Consider the following 18,740-nt stretch of genomic DNA (forward strand, 5'->3'; position numbering starts at 1 on the left):
AAGTTATTTATTGAAAAATGTTTATGTATGATTGCTTAAAAGGAAGTCCTTGTATAGTCTATCCTTTTTTTTAAAGTGTTGTTTTTAGTAAGAGTCTCATTTATTCCCATTATTTAAAATAGTTATTTGTTGTAAAATGATTTTTTGTGAATGTATAAAAGGTTTTTGAAATGAATTCAAAATAATGGTTTGTAATAAATGCACACTAGTATGTTATCACTATATTTTCTCCCATATTAGTTACCTTTTCTCAGCAATGTACATTGAATAACTAATTCACAGGAATATATTTTAAATAAGTCTTGTCCTATATTTTTAGCTGCTAAAGCTAAATTATTGAAGTCTTTATTTATTCTTACTTTTCCTGAGAGTTTGATACTAGTAAAATATATTTCTTCATTAGGCAGTCTTTGACATTCTTCCTTTTAAAACAGAAGCATATTAAAATGTTCATTCTGCTCATTTTAAGTGTAGTATGATTTTTTTCTGAGAGTATTTTTTTTTTCGACTAGTGATTCCTGTTTTAAAAAATTATTTATTTATTTCTGGTTGCTGCGAGTCTTTTTGGCTGGGTGTGGACTTCCTCTTGTTGTGGCACACTGCAGCTGCTCTTGTTTGTGGTGTGGGGGCTTTTCTTGTTGCAGAGCACGGGCTGTAGGTGCATGGCTTCGGGACTGGTGCAGGCAGGCTCCGTAGTTGTGGCTTGTGGGCTCTAGGGCATGTGGGCTTCAGTAGTTGTGGCACAGGAGCTTAGTTACTCAGCAGCATGTGGAATCTTCCTGGACCAGGGATCAAATCTTTGTCCCCTTGCATTGGCAGGTGGATTATTATCCACTGCACCGCCAGGGAAGTCCGCAAGGAATTTTTTTTAACTACTTTGTACAATTATATTCAGTGATTTAACAGTAAAAAGGAAGATTATTGTACACTCAACAGTATGAGTGAATCTCACAATAATTATGCTAAATAAAAACATAATTGGTAAAAGTAGAGCACGTGCTATGATTCCATTCATATAAAATTCTTTAAAATACAGAGTCTGTCAGGAAATGAAGCTTACATAGAGACTGGGTACTAATACTGGTGCAGGAGGAAAGAGAGGGAAGGATAATTCCTCAGGGATAAGAAACTTCTGAGGTGATAGGAATGTTTGAAACTTTTCTTGATTGTGGTGATGATTTCAACGATATGGCATGACATATGACAAAATGGATAAATTATAAACATAAAATATGTGAGGGTAATTGTACCTCAGTTATTCCTCAAAAACTTTGTGAAACATTTGATTGGATGTACTTTTTGAGCTTTTCAGGAAGAATACTTAATCTACTTGGAAAAGTGAGCCAGAAATATAAAAATTGATTATTGACAGATGTATGATTTCCTTTTCAGTCTTCGTTAGGACATTTGGGTTTTGGTTCTAATTTTATTATTTACTTCATGATCTTTTACTAATCACTTAAGTTCCGAGGCAAAAGAACCTCTAAACCTTTCATCAAAATCATTGTAGGAATTTATAGGTTTATGACCAGCTTGACTATCATTAGAAGAGTTTGAAATGCAGTTAAATTGTGATGTTCTTCTGTTGACTTTGAGATCTGCCTGAATTGGAGGAGAGAAGATTGTGGGCTAGGTTAGTCTGGGAAGGTTGGAGCAGTGGAAGGAAGGAATTCTCAATGATAAATGTGGAGTTCTTCCTTTTTCTCCTGATTTAAAGTTATGGGTTAAATTAAACTTTTAGAAAACAAAAGTTACAGCAAGGCAATTCTAGAATGAGATCATTGATCATTAAAGGTCTAGAATAATTAGCTTCTAAGAAAAGTATGGATAATAAAATAGATAAGGACAGACGGGGAGCCAGTGTGAAGACAGGGATCCAATCTTACCATCATAGATCAAGATGTGGAACAGCAAAGAAGAAAGCTAGCCAAGAAGTCTCCCTAGACAGAATTCAGGAATACTAACTCCAGGGAGAACAATTTTCACTTGAAACTTAGTAGTTGAATTTGTAGCATATTAACAGGTTTCTTTGTTCAACCATCAGTGGGTTTACGGAAAATTCTATTTCTTCCTTCAGATGGGAATAGATGAGTTATAAGGGACAAATATTTGCTTTAAAGGAAGCTAGTGAGTAGAAAGGGATTTACAACCCAGAACTTCAAAGACAATATTTAATTATATTAAGTCAGGGCCAAGCTAACTGAGAGGGTATACCAATAATTTACCGCACTGATGTCTAGTGACACTGTAGTTTATACTCTGAGTCTCTTTTCTAGTTGTGTATTTGAATAGACTTCAGTAGGCAAGATATCTTCAGAAATGAGAAAGGAGGGTATAAACTGAATCTCAGGACTTGCCATCCAGTGTGGTAGCAACAGGAATTTACTAAGACAGAGGTAATAACCTGGTTTGTTTAGTCATTCCTGGGAGTAGTTTATTGGTCTGACAGTCTGTGAGATATAAAATAACTAATGTACAGAGGTATTCTGGATGATTTGTTTAGGCAAGGCTTCTTTGCTTTTGGACTTGAGGAAAAGATAATGAATATTCTATTCTCTGTATTTGAAAAGAATATTTATTAGTAACTTACTTTGTGACTCTTACATAACATTTAATGGCATGGATTCATGACTAGCATATAACAGTCAACAGTTTTGTGGGATATATATCTGACACAGGTCTGGGATAATTCTTAACATGAAAAATAGTGGATTGTAGGACAAATATTAATGAAATAAATATACCAAGAATATGGAGCAACTAACATGTTTTAATTTTTTCTGAAAATAATATTTAATGTTTTCCCTTTAATGATAACTTTCAAAATTTATTCTTTAACAATAAAGTAAGTTGCCAGGATAGTAATCTATTTAAATAAAATTAATACCTGTATCTTAGGATATCCTGTGAAAATAACCAGACTTGTGTCACACAACTTGGTTAAATATGTTTGGGGAGATCGGACTTACAAACTATTCTATATTCTGTGCATGAACTTTTCTTCTTTAGGATAATTTCAAGGAGAGAGGCATCTTACAGAATATCTCATACTGAGATCCAAGAATACCATGTGACTTACCCAAAGTATTAAGTCTCAACAGAATGAGAAAATAAACCATGATTTCAAATATGGACCTCAAATCAAGTTATAAGGGTAGATGGGCTGACATACAGGCTTTATTATTGGTAAATAATAAACCACCCTCTCCCACCTAAAATCCACAGTGACTAAATATATTAATTTTTCTTTTATGTAAAAGAATTTCAAAGGTAGTGGCAGCTGCCTTTATTGTTAGGATTGTTGTTATTGTTTAGTTGCTCGGTTAATTTGGAAATCAGCCCTGAGTATTCATGGGAAGGACTGATGCTGAAGCTGAAGCTCCAATACTTTGGCTACCCAATGCGAAGAGCCAACTCATTGGAAAAGACGCTGATGCTGGGAAAGATTGAAGGCAGAAGGAGAAGACTCTTTGCGACCACATGGACTGTAGCCTGTCAGGCTTCTCTCTCCATGGGATTTCCCAGGCAAGAATACTGGAGTGGGTTGCTATTTCCTTCCCTGGGGGATCTTCCTGACCCACCGCCATCTCCTGCTTAGCAGACAGGTTTTTTACTGCTGAGCCATCAGGGAAAACTGTATTATTAGGGACCCAGGCCATATTTGATCAGAGTCTTTTTGGAAGTCCATCTGTTCACTTTCAGTTTTATCTCATTGCTTCTCTCCAGTTGCAAGAGATGCTAGAAAATGTAGAAATGTTGAACAAGTATGATAGTATCTTAGAAAAAATTAGGGTTCTGTTACAAGAAAGAAAAGAAAATAGAATTATATAGATAACTAATGGTTTCTGCAGTGTGCTATATCATACAGGGTGTATTATGATCCAGGATAAGTAGCCACAGGAATATACTTAAATATATTGGACAGTTGAATATTTTATCTAATAAAACTGCCTTTAAAAAAACGTATTCTGTAAATGTTTTAGTTATACTATTTATATTGAATTATAGTGCTCTTCTGTTAATTGCTCTATACTTCATGTTTTATAACCCTACAAACTTATTTATGATCTGACTTATTATTTTTATCATAGTGATTTATGCATATAGTTAAAGTGGAATCAGAGATTTAAAAACGAGAATCCTTGTCCCCACCTATTTAAATCTCATCGTAGTTCCAGAAACAACCACTTTCTAATAATAGTTTCTTATATATATACCTCCATTTTCTAAATACTGTTCTTTACTCCTCACTCTTAATTTTAGATTTTATCCTTTGCTTTCCAGTGATGGTGGTTGTTGTTCAGTTGCTCAGTTGTGTCTGACTCTTTGTGACTCCATGGACTGCAGCATGTCAGTCTTCCCTGTCCTTCACCATCTCCTGGAGTTTGCTCCAACTCATGTCCATTGAGTTGGTGATGCCATACAACTATCTCATCCTCTGTCTTCCCCTTCTCCTTCTGCCTTCAATCTTTCCCAGCATCAGGGTCTTTTCCAATGAGTTGGCTCTTCGCATCAGGTAGCCAAAGTATTGGAGCTTCAGCTACAGCATCATTCCTTCCAATGAATATTCAGAGTTGATTTCCTTTAGGATTGACTGGTTTGATCTCCTTGCAGTCCAGGGAACTCTCAAGAGTCTTCTTCAACACCACAGTTCAAAGGCATCAATTCTTTGACACTTAGCCTTTTTTATTGCCCAGCTCTCACATCTGTACGTGAGTACTGGAAAAACCATAGCTTTGACTATATGGACCTTTGTCAGCAAAGTAATGTCTCTGCTTTTTAATACACTGTCTAGGTTTGTCATAGCTTTTCTTCCAAGGAGCAAGTGTCTTTTAATTTCATGGCTGCAGACACCATCTGCAGTGATTTTGGAACCCAAGAAAATAAAGTCTGTCACTGTTTCTGTTGCTTCCCCATCTATTTGCCACAAAGTGATGGGACCAAGTGCCATGATCTTCGTTTTTTGGATGTTGAGTTTTAAGCCAGCTTTTTTACTCTCCTCTTTCACCTTCATCAAGAGGCTCTTTAATTCCTCTTCGCTTTCTGCCATAGGGGTGGTGTCATCTGCAAAGGTGGGGTTATTGATATTTCTCCCCACTCTGCCAGGTCTTAGTTGCAGCATGTGGGATCTAACTCCCTGATTCTCCTGGATCAAACCTGGGCCCCCTACATTGGGAGTGCATTGTCTTAGCTATTGGACCACCAGGGAAGTTCCTTTCCAGTGGTAGAAGATATTTAACATCCTTGCACACTTCATATCATGTCATCCCAATGCAACTGTATCATAATCTGTGATTAAATTAGTATTTGTTATTTATAGCATTATGACTGTATAAATATTCTCTGCAACATGTTGTAGTATTATTTAATTTTTTATTAATTTTTTTCCTGGAATTATAACAGTTTCCTTCTTTTTTAAAAAAACTGAGGTATAGTTTATTTACCATGTTTTATAATGTTCAACAGAGTAATTCACAGTTTTTGAAGATTATGCTCCATTTATAGCTGCTATAAAATATTGCCTATATTTTTATTTGCTTAGTTTTCATACCTGTGGCTAAATCGTTCTACACCTTCCAACAGCTTTTTAATTTTCTGTGAGACGGTTGGTTAACTTTTTACACTGATCTTCTAAATGTATTTTTAGCTTAAGTATTTTAGTTGTGGTAGATACATATATACATGTCATATCCATCTATTTAAATCAGGCTGTCTTTGTTTCCTCTAATATTCCATGGATTTTTGTGCTTTTTGGACTTCCTTGTCCTAACCATGAATAAAAAAAAAATTTGATGCAAGATTTAATTAGTGAGTTTTCCTTACTTGCTATTGAAGTAATGTGGGACATTGAGGTAAAATATAGGAGGTGAATTGAGGGTGAATTTTAATCACATCATTTGCATGTTGTTCAGTTCAGTCACTCAGTCATGACCGACTCTCTGCGACCCCATGAATCACAGCATGCCAGGCCTCCCTGTCCATCACCAACTCCCGGAGTTCACTCAAACTCATGTCCACAGAGTTGTTAAATTACCATTAATGACAACGGTGGGAATATACTAGATATAAAATTCCATTTACAAAGCAGCTGACCTCAGAGGAAGGAGAAATCAGGCTTAAGAATTGTTTAATTTTATTTTTTTTCCCCTCATGAAAGAAGCTGAAATATCCTTTAAAATCAGGTTAGTAGCATCTCTGAAAAGGTCTTCATTTTTTTCTAGATTCTGGCTAGAGTTTAGCTCTTCAAATAGTTTATAAATCTAAAAATCAGTTTATAATTTGTGCTGTTCATAGAAATTAGTAGTAGGCAAAATAGTTTTATTTTGTGTATGGGTGGCAAATTTAATAGTATTCTATCTTTGATGAATAATTTTTTCATAAGTTTCCAAATGACAGAAGCAGTAAAGGTATTTTGACAGTTGTACAGAAAACTATACTGGCATATAATACCTCATGTTAAGACTCATCCTGAACTATTTTCCCCATCTTTGCTTATTCTTGTAGTTACATTTGATTTTCAGAAATTTCAGATTAGGAATCAAAAGACTTACAGGAGCAGTCTTCAGAAAAGTGTATTAAACCAACTTTGCTATGCATGCCCCTTCTTTGCTTTAAATGAAATAGTAGTATTTCTTTCCCTAACAGCTTTTTCCTTAACAGTTTCCTAATTATTGAGATACAATATATGCTCTTTAATTCACCCATTTAAAGTATATAGTTAATGGTTTTTAGTTGGTTCACAGAATTGTGCAACCATCACCACAGTCAGTTTTATCACCCTAAAAGAAACTTTTCTTTTCCATCCCCTCCTCTGCCAGCCCTAAGCTAACGAATATGCTAGATAATTTCCATCTCTATAGATTTACCTATTTTGGACATATCACATCATATATGGTCTTTAGTGACTGGCTTCTTTGACTTAGCATCTATCTTACAGCATATATCACTTCTTCATTACCTTTTATAGAATAATATTCTATTATATGGATATATCACATTTTGTTTATTGTTTGCCTGTGAATGGATATTCGAGTTATTTTCACTTTGGAGCTATTATAAATAAGGATGCTATGAATATTGATGTGCATTTGTGTGGATGTATGTTTTCATTCCTCTTGAGTATATACCTTGGATGGAATTTCTGTATCTTTATGATAACTCAGTGTTTAACCTTTCGAAGAGCTGCCAGATTGTTCTGCAAAGTTGCTGCACCATTTTACATTACCATCAACAGTGTGTGAGGGTCCAGTATTTCTTTACATCCTTGCCAACCTTGTTATTTGTTGTTTTACTTGGTAAGTTGTGTCTAGATCTTTTTGCAACCCATTGGACTGTAGCCCGCCAGGCTCCTCTGTCCATGGGATTTCCCAGGCAAGAATACTGGAGTGGGTTGCCATTTCCTTCTCCAGGGGATCTTTCCAACCAAAGATGGAACCTGTGTCTCTTGTGTCTCCTGTGTTGGCAGGTAGATTCTTTACCATTGAGCCACCTGGGAAGCCCAGTGTGTGTGAAGTAGTATGTCATTGTGGTTTTGATTTGCATTTTGTTGAATAGTGGTATCCTGAAATAAAGTTTTTATTTTTTTAAAGAAGAGTGTTTGAAAAGAGAAACTGTTCAGGTATCCTAACTAAATAAATTAGTGGATCTAAAATGTTTAGTAAAGGTTTATACATTCTGTAGTATACATGTATGTGAGAGTTTGTATTTGACTTAATTGGCTCAAGCCATTTCAGGGCACTGAAGAATTTGAGGTTTTCTGTATTTCAGCAATAGATGCTTTTGAAAATTTAAATCATTCATCAAATTAAAATTTGAAAATTTTAATAGTCATTCATCAAATTTAATGTTGATATAAAGGACTTAATTTATATTTTATATGGTAGCTTTATAAATTCTCATGCTAGAAATCAGGGACTGGCTCCTCTTGTTGAACCCCAAGTCAGTTCATTTTGATGTTTTCCAGTCTTGATCCCTTTTCTGAATTTCTGCTTTTTAAAATCAGTTTTTTATAATATTTATCTGTTAATTTGTATAAATTTTTTGAAAATTTATAGAAAACCAAGATAAAGCGCCATTGGCTTTTAAATCACTTATACATTTTCTTGGTTTGTAGTATAATACTTACTAAATTCATTTCTCCAAGGACAATTTTTTAGATACATAAACAAACGTTATTTAGTTCTACAGAGCTACTGGAGAATTCCATGGACTTTATAGTCCATGGGGTCGCAAAGAATCAGACACAACTGAGTGACTTTCACTTTCACAGAGCTGCCTACCCATCTCACTTTAAAGAAACAGCATGTTGAATCTCAAGATGTTAATATATTAAACACATCTTGTAAAACAGTGGACTTGTTTTGTACCTAGTAGTCACATTTTACTTATTTTTTTCTTCTCGAACTTATATTTTGATATTATTTATTTTTGTTCATTAACTTTATTCAGTAGTCATTCAGTGCCAGCTATAGGCCCTTTATCAAAAAGGGGTGACTAAAGTTGTGACAAAGTTTAATAGTGTCTCAGAGTTATGAAGAAAGTCATCTCATTAAAATACCACCAAGGCTTAATGAATAATATAGTTGGTCACTCTTAAAAGATGAACTTGTTTTCCCGGATTTCTAATCAGTAGATCTAGGGAAATTAATTCTTTTTTTAATTTTTTTGGTTGTTGAATTCTTCAATTCTAAAATTTCCATTTGGTTTCTGTGTTGAGACTTTCCATTTTTTCATTCAAAAGTGTTCTCGTTTCTTTGGGCTCCTCCATGGAGCCCCAAATGGCTCCTCCAAAATCTTTAGTAAGTCTGATATCTGTCTCGTGTAATTGTTGATGCCTACTGATTGTAGTTTCCTAATTGAATTGAAACTTTACTGGTTTTTTATATAATGAGTAATTTTGGGTTATATTCTAGATATTAAAAAAAATTTTTTTTTTTTTTTTTTAATTTTTGGCTGTGCCATGAAGCTTGTGGGATCTCAGTTCCCTGTCCAGAGATCAAATCCGGGCTACAGTAATGAACATGCCAAATCATAACCACTAAACCACCAGGGAGCTCCCTCTGTACATTTTTAGTATTATGTTATGAAATGCTGAATCTCTTTAAATACTATGGAGATGTGGCCTTCCAGATCGCCTAGGGCTTCCAAGTGAGGATTCAACCAACTATGGATCAAAAAAACTTGGAAAAAAATTCTAGAAAGTTCCGAAAAAGCAAAACTTGAATTTGCCACAGGCTAGCAATTGTGGTGCTGGAGAAGACTCTTGACAGTCCCTTGGACTGCAACGAGATCCAGCCAGTCCGTTCTAAAGGAGATCAATCCTAGGTGTTCATTGGAAGGACTGATGCTAAAGCTGAAACTCCAATACTTTGGCCACCTCATGCGATGAGTTGACTCACTGGAAAACACTCTGATGCTGGGAAGGATTGGGGGCAGGAGGAGACGGGGACGACAGAGGATGAGATGGCTGGATGGCATCACCGACTCGATGGACATGAGTTTGAGTGAACTCCGGGAGTTGGTGATGGACAGGGAGGCCTGGTGTGCTGTGATTCATGGGGTCACAAAGAGTCGGACACAACTGAGCAACTGAACTGAACTGAGCAACTATTTTATATAGCACTTAAATTGTGTTTGCAACTATTTACACAGAATTTACATTGTACTAGGTATTATAAGTAATCTAGAGATGATTTAATAGTATAGAGAGAATTTCATAGGTTATAGGCAAATACTACTCCTTATTTATTTATTTGGCTTTGTTGGGTCTTAGTTGTGGCACACAGACTCTTTAGTTATGGTGCATGAGCTCAGTAGTTGTGGCACTTAGGCTTATTTGCTTCACGGCATGTGGGATCTTAGTTCCCTGACCAGAGATTGAACCCACAGACTCTTAACCACTGGACCACCAGGGAAGTCCCACTGCTCCATTATATATGAGGGACTTGAGCATCCATGGATTTTGGCATCTGCCAGGAGCTTGAAACCAGTGCTCCATGCACACCAAGGGACAACTGTATATTTATTTTTATCATGCTGTGGGTATTGATGGGTTCAGGCTGCAAGTTCCAACCAGTCTTCTTTTGGTTGTGTCAGTGAAGGTTTCACAGCCTTTGCAGGGCTGTTTGGATCTGTACTGCATATGCGGCCCACCTAGTGGACAGTCTGGAACCTGGGTGTTGATCTGTCTTCAATTTGTAATACTGTTTAGGGTCAGATCCGTGCTGGTTAGGGCCACATACATACATGTGCAGTTTGGAGACAAACCCAGGAGTTCAAAAACCTCTTTCCTGAGCTCCTTCCTCCTCTCAATATCCATGATACTTTTCTTTTCCCTGAGCTCCCGTTTCTAGTCCTCTTATCAGAGCCAAGCCAGAGGACAACAGAGAGAGGAAAAAACCAATAATGAGAGTTTGTCTCACCCTCTTGGGACTGGAGCTACTCTAGCTGGAGAGTATGATAGGCTGAATCATGGACCCCCAAGTCTCCGGGTGCTAGTTCCTGGAGTCCGCATGTGGCGTGTCTGTGGAATTCGGTAGTAAATGTGCATGTTCTAAAATGCCTGGTTTATTACTTTACCTGAAAATATTTTTATTTAATTGAAAAAATCTTCCTTGACTAGGAAATAGGTTACATAATTATGTATTCTTGGTTGTTTCTCAGAGATTTTCAACAGTGATTATTCTCTGAAAATTTATTGTGTGGGTGGCATTGTGCTAATGATGATATTGAAGGTATTTATAACCTGTCCTCTTTGGTTTTGTAATAAGTATTCTAGTTGCCCTTGTGATTTAATTAAATAAAATTGGCTGTTTACATAGTGTTTATCACATCCTCATATAAATTATTGAGTTGGGTCTTGATTTTCCCATTTCGTATAGAGTTATGTAGTATTTACCTGTACCTAATAGTTACGTGGTGTGGTGTTTAGGTCAGTATAAGCTACCAAAGGTTGTAGATGAGGGCATGGACTGGCGTAAGTTTCGGAAGATCATGGTCTGAGCATTCCTGGCTCTTAGCTGAAGGGACAGGTCAAGCTAATAACAGTATAATATTGTAGTTTGCTCATTTTTTGTCTCAGTGAGAGGTACTGACTATGAAGGTAGTTTTCAGAAGAGCTGTCCTTACTGCAAATTTTACATTTAAGAAATAAAGGATTGATAGGAATTGCCTGCTGATCCAGTGGCTAAGACTCCATGCTCCCCATGCAGGGGACCTGGTTGTGATCTCTGGTCTGGGAACTAGATCCCACATGCCGCAACCAAGAGTTCTAATGCCACAACCAGAGCCTGCATGCCACAATGGAAGATCTGGCACAGCACCTCCCTCCATAAAATTCTCTAAAAAAAAAATAAATAGGAATGATATAGCACTAGATCAAATAAATCTTTTTCCATTTCAAAGGACTTTTAAAAAATCTACGAGAATAAGTTCCAAGGAAGACACTTTTAATGAGATGAAGATGTAGACTGCGGAAGCAAATTAGGCTCATGGAACAAAAGAGGTATATGTAAGTTTCTGATTAAAGTTCAACAAAATGTTGGTGCCAAGAAAGATCAATTAAGTTGTTCCTTCTTTACTATCTCTCCATTTGATGCCTGGCACATAGATAATATTTGTTACATGGGGTATAATTTTATTACTTTTTTGGCTTTATAAATAATTTCTTTCTTTCTTTTTGGCTGTGCTGTGCAGCATGTGGGATCTTACTTCCTAATCAGGGATCGAACCCATGCCCCTTGTGTTGGGGGCACAGAATTTGAACCACTGGACAGTGAGGGAAGTCTCAGTTTTCTGCTTCTTTTTAATTGGAAAAGTGTTATATTATTATTTGTTTTCAAATACATTCATGTTGTAAATGTGTGGATCTTTGTGGGATTTTTTTCCTTGGTCACTTGCCCTTTAGGAGAAACACTAACTATTATAGCCAATAGTAGAGAGAAAATATTATGTAGAACACATTTAATAGAAAATTTTTCCTAAAAATTCTTTCTGTGGTACATTTACTGAAATATTAAGATCTGTTCATCCTAAATTTTTTAGCTGAAATTTTTAGGAAGATAAATACAGATTCACATGCACTTAATAACAAAGAAAAGAGCACTTAATAACAACAACAAAAATATATTTTGCCAGTTTTTCATGAAGATAACATTTTCCAGATGCAGAAATACCACAACCAGGTATTGTCACTGGTATTATCCACTGATCTCATTTCGCTTTCCGTTTGTGTGTGTGTGTGTTTAATTCTGTATAGTTTTATAACTGTGTGGGTGCATGTATCTGCCACCACCATCAAGATATTAGATAGTTGGTAAAGTCATCAAAGCTTGATAGCTTGATAACCTGTGGGTTTTCTGTTGGTAGAAGTCGCAGCATGGAACCACATGCAGTATGATTTACCACAGTCCATTTGTCAGGCTTCCAGCAAAGTTCCTTTGGTTTCTGGTTCTGATTGGTCTGGGCACTTCTCATGATACCCTTTAGTTCCTAAGAGTTGAAGTCCCTCATTCAAGTATGTTTGGGGATCCTTTCATTTGTCCAAGAGAGCCCTAAAATAGGGCTGGCAGCTTAATTGTACTGGTAATTTGAAAGCACTGTATTGAATTTTTTTGAACTGAAAAATAGTCCCCATTACTGATTTTTATTGTCTTTTTTTTTTCCCTTACTAGGATCAGGAATATTTTTTTCAGTCACCCATGGGAACCACATTAAGCCCTCACCAGCCTGTTTATTTGGAGGATAACAGGGCATTTATTTCATGTCCTTGAATCCCAAAGAGATACGACTTGGGCTTACCATTAGCCTTTTCTCTACTAGGTCACTTGAGAGCATCATGCTATAATGCCCAAGGTTGTTCATTTTATCCTTCTATGGATAATTTCAGCTGAACCCAAAACTGGCAATATCAGAGTTATATATGATAACGTGGTTTGCAAACATTATAGGAGGTACAAATAAAAGTAATTTGTTTATTTGAAACCAAACCTTTCCCTCAGAGGTACTATATGACTGTAAGAGACTTTGGTAGTTATTATATGCTGCTTTGCAAATATATCTTTTAATATTATACTTTGAACAACCACATAATGCTGTTAATGGAGATACTAACTTTGAGTACTTGGTAAAAATTGTGTTTGCCTGGTAAATTCACAGTTTTTTATTTTTTCATTTAACTTACACATTTGTATATATTACATTTTTCATGATGCAAGTATAATGTTACTACCATTTTATGAATGAGAAAAAGATACCGGGTCTTAAGGATGTTAGGTTACTTGTCCCAGGAGATCCAGAATTCAGGTCCAGGTATCCAAATCCTTATTAGCTACCGTTCTGTGTTGCCTCCCATGGATGATGATAATAACTAAAATTTATGGAGTTATTTACTATGTACCTGGCTTAGGATAATTATTTTATGTAAATTATCTCATTTAATTTTCACCATACCATGTGACTGGTGTTATTATTAATAGCACTGTAGAGGTACTGTTAGTCCCATTATCTAGACTAGCAAATTGAAGTTACATAATTTATTTGACTATACAACTCCTAATTAGAAGAGCTAGGATTTGACCCCAGATCTTTTTGGTTCCAGAGTTGGTAACAATTATGTTTCACTGAAAACTTCCTGCAGTTGCAAGAATGTACGTTTATTTGTCATGTTAATTCTTTTACCCTCATAAGATACACAACACTGTCTTCTGTTGAAAAACCGTCTTCTCTGGTGACCATGGCTTCATTTTTTATGTGATTTATATCCCTGTCAGTATGATATGGCCAGTGAGGACAATTAGAAAATATATCTTTTTTTTTTCTTGTTCTCTTTCTGTACTTTTAAACAAATGATACATTCTCATGGTTCAAAATTTATAAAAGAACAGACAGTGAAAAAGATCACCTTTCAACCCAGTCCCCTAAGGCGCCTCATTTCCCTTCCCAGAAGGAAGAATATTTCTGACCAGGATTGTTTTTCCTTGCTCTTAGTGTGCAGCTTGTGGAATCTTAGCTGCTTGACCCAGCCCCTGGCAGTGAACCCAGTCCCTTGACAGTGGAAGCGTGGAGTCCTAACCACTGGACCAACCACCAGGGAATTCCCTCTTACTAATTTTTGATGTATCCTTTTAAGAGTTAAGATATATCTTAAAAGTATGAATAGGGATATTTATTATATTTAAAAAAAATTGCCATCACAGCAGTTTCTTTAAATTTACAAAACAGTTTGTTATCCTGGAATTTAACAGAATCTTAACTCTTGGGATTTTTTGTTTTGGTAAGAACACTTAAGTTCTCTTAACAAATTTGAATTAGTAGTATAAAAAGCAAGAGAGTTCCAGAAAAACATCTATTCTGCTTCATTGACTGTGCCAAAGCCTTTGACTGTGTGGATCACAACAAACTGTGGAAAATTCTGAAAGAGATGGAAATACCAGACCACCTGACCTGCCTCTTGAGAAACCTGTATGCAGGTCAGGAAGCAACAGTTAGAACTGGACATGGAACAACAGACTGGTTCCAAATAGGAAAAGGAGTGCGTCAAGGCTGTATATTGTCACCCTGCTTATTTAACTTATATACAGAGTACATCATGAGGAACGCTGGGCTGGAAGAAGCACAAGCTGGAATCAAGATTGCCGGGAGAGATATCAATAACCTCAGATATGCAGATGACATCACTCTTATGGCAGAAAGTGAAGAGGAACTCAAAGGTCTCTTGATGAAAGTGAAAGAGGAGAGTGAAAAGGTTGGCTTGAAGCTCAACATTCAGAAAAGAAAGATCATGGCATCTGGTCCAGTCACTTCATGGGAAATAGATGGGGAAACAGTGGAAACAGTGTCAGACTTTATTTTTTTGGGCTCCAAAATCACTGCAGTTGCTGATTGCAGCCATGAAATTAAAAGATGCTTACTCCTTGGAAGGAAAGTTATGACCAACCTAGATAGTATATTAAAAAGCAGAGACATTACTTTGCCAACCAAGGTCCGTCTAGTCAAGGCTGTGGTTTTTCCCGTGGTCATGTATGGATGTGAGAGTTGGACTGTGAAGAAAGCTGATCGCCGAAGAATTGATGGTTTTGAACTGTGGTGCTGGAGAAGACTCTTGAGAGTCCCTTGGACTGCACGGAGATCCAACCATTCCATTCTAAAGGAGGTCAGTCCTGGGTGTTCATTGGAAGGACTGATGTTGAAACTGAAACTGCAATACTTTGGCCACCTCATGCGACGAGTTGACTCACTGGAAAAGACTCTGATGCCGGGAGGGATTGGGGGCAGGAGGAGAAGGGGACGACAGAGAATGAGATGGCTGGATGGCATCACCGACTCAATGGACGTGAGTTTGAGTGAACTCCGGGAGTTGGTGATGGACAGGGAGGCCTGGCGTGCTGTGATTCATGGGGTTGCAAAAAGTCGGACACGACTGAGCGACTGAACTGAACTGAATGTATTAATAGTACTATCAACTATATTTGTGTTGTACATTAGGTTCTCAGACATCCTCCTTCATCTTACAGCTGAGAAGTTTGTGCCTTTCTCCCTTTTTGTCCTTGTTTCCCCCAAGCCTTGGTAACTACTTTCCCACTCAGTTTCTAAAAGCTTGACCTTTTTTTTCCCTTGAAAGATTCCACATGTCAGTGACACTATAATTTTTCTTTCCATTTCTGGTTTATTACTTGTAGTATAGTGCCCTCAAGCTTTATTCATGTTGCTGCAAATGGCAGAATTTTCTTCTTTCTTGGGACTGAATGATACTCCATTGTAAATGTATGTGTGCTCAGTCGCATCTGACTCTGTGACCCCATGGACTGTAGTCTGCCAGGCTCTTCTGTCCATGGGATTTTTCAGATAAGCATACTGGAGTGGGTTGCCATTTTCTCCTCGAGGGGATACCACATATTTATTCATTTATCCATTGATGGATACTTAAGTTGTTTCCATATCTTGGCTATTGTGAATAATATTTGCTGCATTGAAAGTGGGAGTACATATATGTCTTTGACACGCTGTTTTTGTTTCCTTGGATATATTCCCAGAAATGGGATTGCTGGATTATATGGTAATCCTACTTTTAATTTTTTGAGGAACCACCATACTGTTTTCCATAATGACTGCACAAATTTGCATTCCTGCCAATAGTGCCCTGGGGCTCCATTTTCTCCACAGCCTCACCACTTTGTTATGTTTTCCCTAGTTTTATCAAGATACAAATTGACATACAGCTTTGAAGTTTAAGGTGTACAGCATAATGATTTGACTTACATATTTCTTGAAATGTTGCCACAGTAAATTTAAACATCTGACATTCTATATAGATATAAAAAAGAAAAAAATTTTTGACTCATGATGAGACCTCTTTTAATTTGCTGTCTTGATAACTTCCATGTACACAATGCAACAGTGTCTTATGTTTTTAATGATAGCTATCCTAACAGGTGTGAGGTGATATTTTCTTGTGATTTGATTTGTATTTTCCTAATGACTAGTGATGTACCTAATGTACCTGTTTGTCATTTGTATGTCTTTGGAAAAATGTCTATATTCAGTTCCTCTGTCCTTATCCAAACCTGGTTTCTTTTTTGTCTTGTTTCTTTTGGCTATTGAGTTCTTTGTATATTTTGGATATAAACCCCTTATCGTATACATGACTTGCAAATATTTTTCCCATTGCTTCATTGTCTTTTCATTTTGTTGTTGATCTCTTTTGCTGTGCATAAACTTTGTAGTTTGATGTAGTTATTTATTTTTGTCTGTGTTGCCTGGAATGAATGTGTGTTTGGGTTTGTGTGGTGTTTCTCAAATTTGCCTGATGATAAGATATCCCAGAATGTTATTTATTTATTGAATGCATATTTTTGGCTACTGAGGAAAATAGGAATATAAGAATATCTTGGCACAAAGACATATCAGTTCTTTAAAATGGCATTTTAGAGCCCACATATTCTTAAATGTAGCTACAAGGGAGCAGTTGCATATGACAGCACCTTGCTGGTTCTCTTAGTTTCGCTGTTGATTTCCCTCCGGGTTTATTTTTATCAGTAACCAGTGTATGTATGTACAGAAAGAGTGCTGTATGCTCAATTACTTCTCTTTTTTAAAATTTATTTTAATAACATATAGTTGCTTTACCTCGCTGTATTAGTTTCTAGTATACAGTAAAGTGATTCAGTTACACTTATATTAAGTTCGTGCAAAAGTAATTGAGGTTTTGCATTAACTTTGCCATTTGATATTGAAATACATTCTTAAATAGATGTGGTTTCATGATACATTATTTTAATGCACATTTCTTGCTTTATGTTTTTTGCTTATGAATTATTACTTGCTGTTTATGTTTATTTGAGACTAGGGAAATGATGTTAGACAACAAGCAAATTCGAGTGATTTTGTTATTCAAGTTCAAAATGGGTCGTAAAGCAGCTGAGACACCTTACATCAACAAAGTGTTTGGCCCCGGAGCTGCTAATGAATGTACAGTGCAGCAGGGGGGTCAAGAAGTTTTGCACAGAAGATGAGAGCCTTGAAGATGAGAAGTATAGTGGCCAGCCATCAGAGTTTGACAACAATCAACTGAGAGCATAACTTCAATAAGCTGATCTTACAACTTACACAAGAAGTTGCTCAAGAACTCAGCATTGATCATTCTAAGGTCATTTGGCATTTGAAGCGAATTGGAAAGGTGAAAAATCTTGATAAGTGGGTGCCTCATGAGCTGACCACAAATTAAAAAAAAAGTTGTTTTGAAGTGTCATCTTCTCTTATTCTACACAACAAGAAACCATTTGGTGATCGGATTGTGATGTGCGATAAAAAAGTGGATTTTATGCAGCTACCAGTGATGACCAACTCAGTGCTTGGACTGAGAAGAAGCTCCAGAGCACTTCCCAAAGTCAAACTTGCTCCCAAAAAAAGGCTCATGGTCACTGTTTGGTGGTCTGCTGGCTGTCTGATCCACTACAGCTTTCTGAATCCCAGCGAAACCATCACATCTGCAAAGTATGCTCAGCAAATCGATGAGATGCATCAGAAACTGCAACGTCTGCCACTGGCATTGATCAACAGAAAGGGCCTAGTTCTTCTCCACAACAACGCCTGACTGCATGTTACACATCCAGTGTTTCAAAAGCTGAATGAATTGGGCTATGAAATTTTGCCTCATCCTCCATATTTACCTGACATCTCACCAACCAGTTACTATTTCTTCAAGCATCTCAACAACTTTTTGCAGGAAAAGTGCTTCCACAACTAACAGTATGCAGAAAATGCTTTCCAAGAGTTTGTCAAATTCCAAAACAAGGATTTTTATGCTACAAGAATAAACAAACTTATTTCTCGTTGACAGAAATGTGTTGACTGTAATGGTTCCTATTTTGATTAATAAAGATGTGTTTGAGCCTAGTTATAACGATTTCAAATTCAGGGTCTGAAACTGCTATTACTTTTCACCAACCTAATAGATAATAGTTTCATGCTCATTACTTCTTGACTTGAACTGATTCCTGGTTGAGAGTAAGACATGGAAAAAGGATAACCAAACATGTTAGTATCTTGCTTGATTGATCAGTCTTCTAGGTTCTGGAAATGTGATTTTAGACAGATGTATTATCAAGGACATTTCTGGCATGTAGGGACTTGATTATTTCCTCTATGGCTGCTCCAACTGCTCACATTTTCTTTAGCTGTCTTTTGTCTGATTAGTAATCTCAGCAGTGGGACTTCCCTGGTGGTCCAGAGGTTAAAAATTC

General features: G+C 36.6%; 1 protein-coding gene and 1 long non-coding RNA gene across 3 annotated transcripts in view; both read left to right on the forward strand.

The window, feature by feature from the left end:
* Positions 1–18,740, forward strand: part of USP32 (ubiquitin specific peptidase 32) — a 204,690-nt gene that overhangs the window by 64,223 nt on the left and 121,727 nt on the right. The gene's annotated exons all lie outside the window — the stretch shown is intronic.
* On the forward strand, positions 86–18,462 carry LOC148774648 (uncharacterized). Its single transcript, XR_016035449.1, has 3 exons — positions 86–12,182; positions 12,672–14,115; positions 14,311–18,462. It is a non-coding gene; the product is annotated as an uncharacterized LOC148774648 (long non-coding RNA).

The sequence above is a fragment of the Moschus berezovskii genome, chromosome 20, assembly GCF_049115385.1.
Source record: "Moschus berezovskii isolate FMDL1 chromosome 20, NW_MosBer_1.0, whole genome shotgun sequence".
Classification (NCBI taxonomy): Eukaryota; Metazoa; Chordata; class Mammalia; order Artiodactyla; family Moschidae; genus Moschus; species Moschus berezovskii.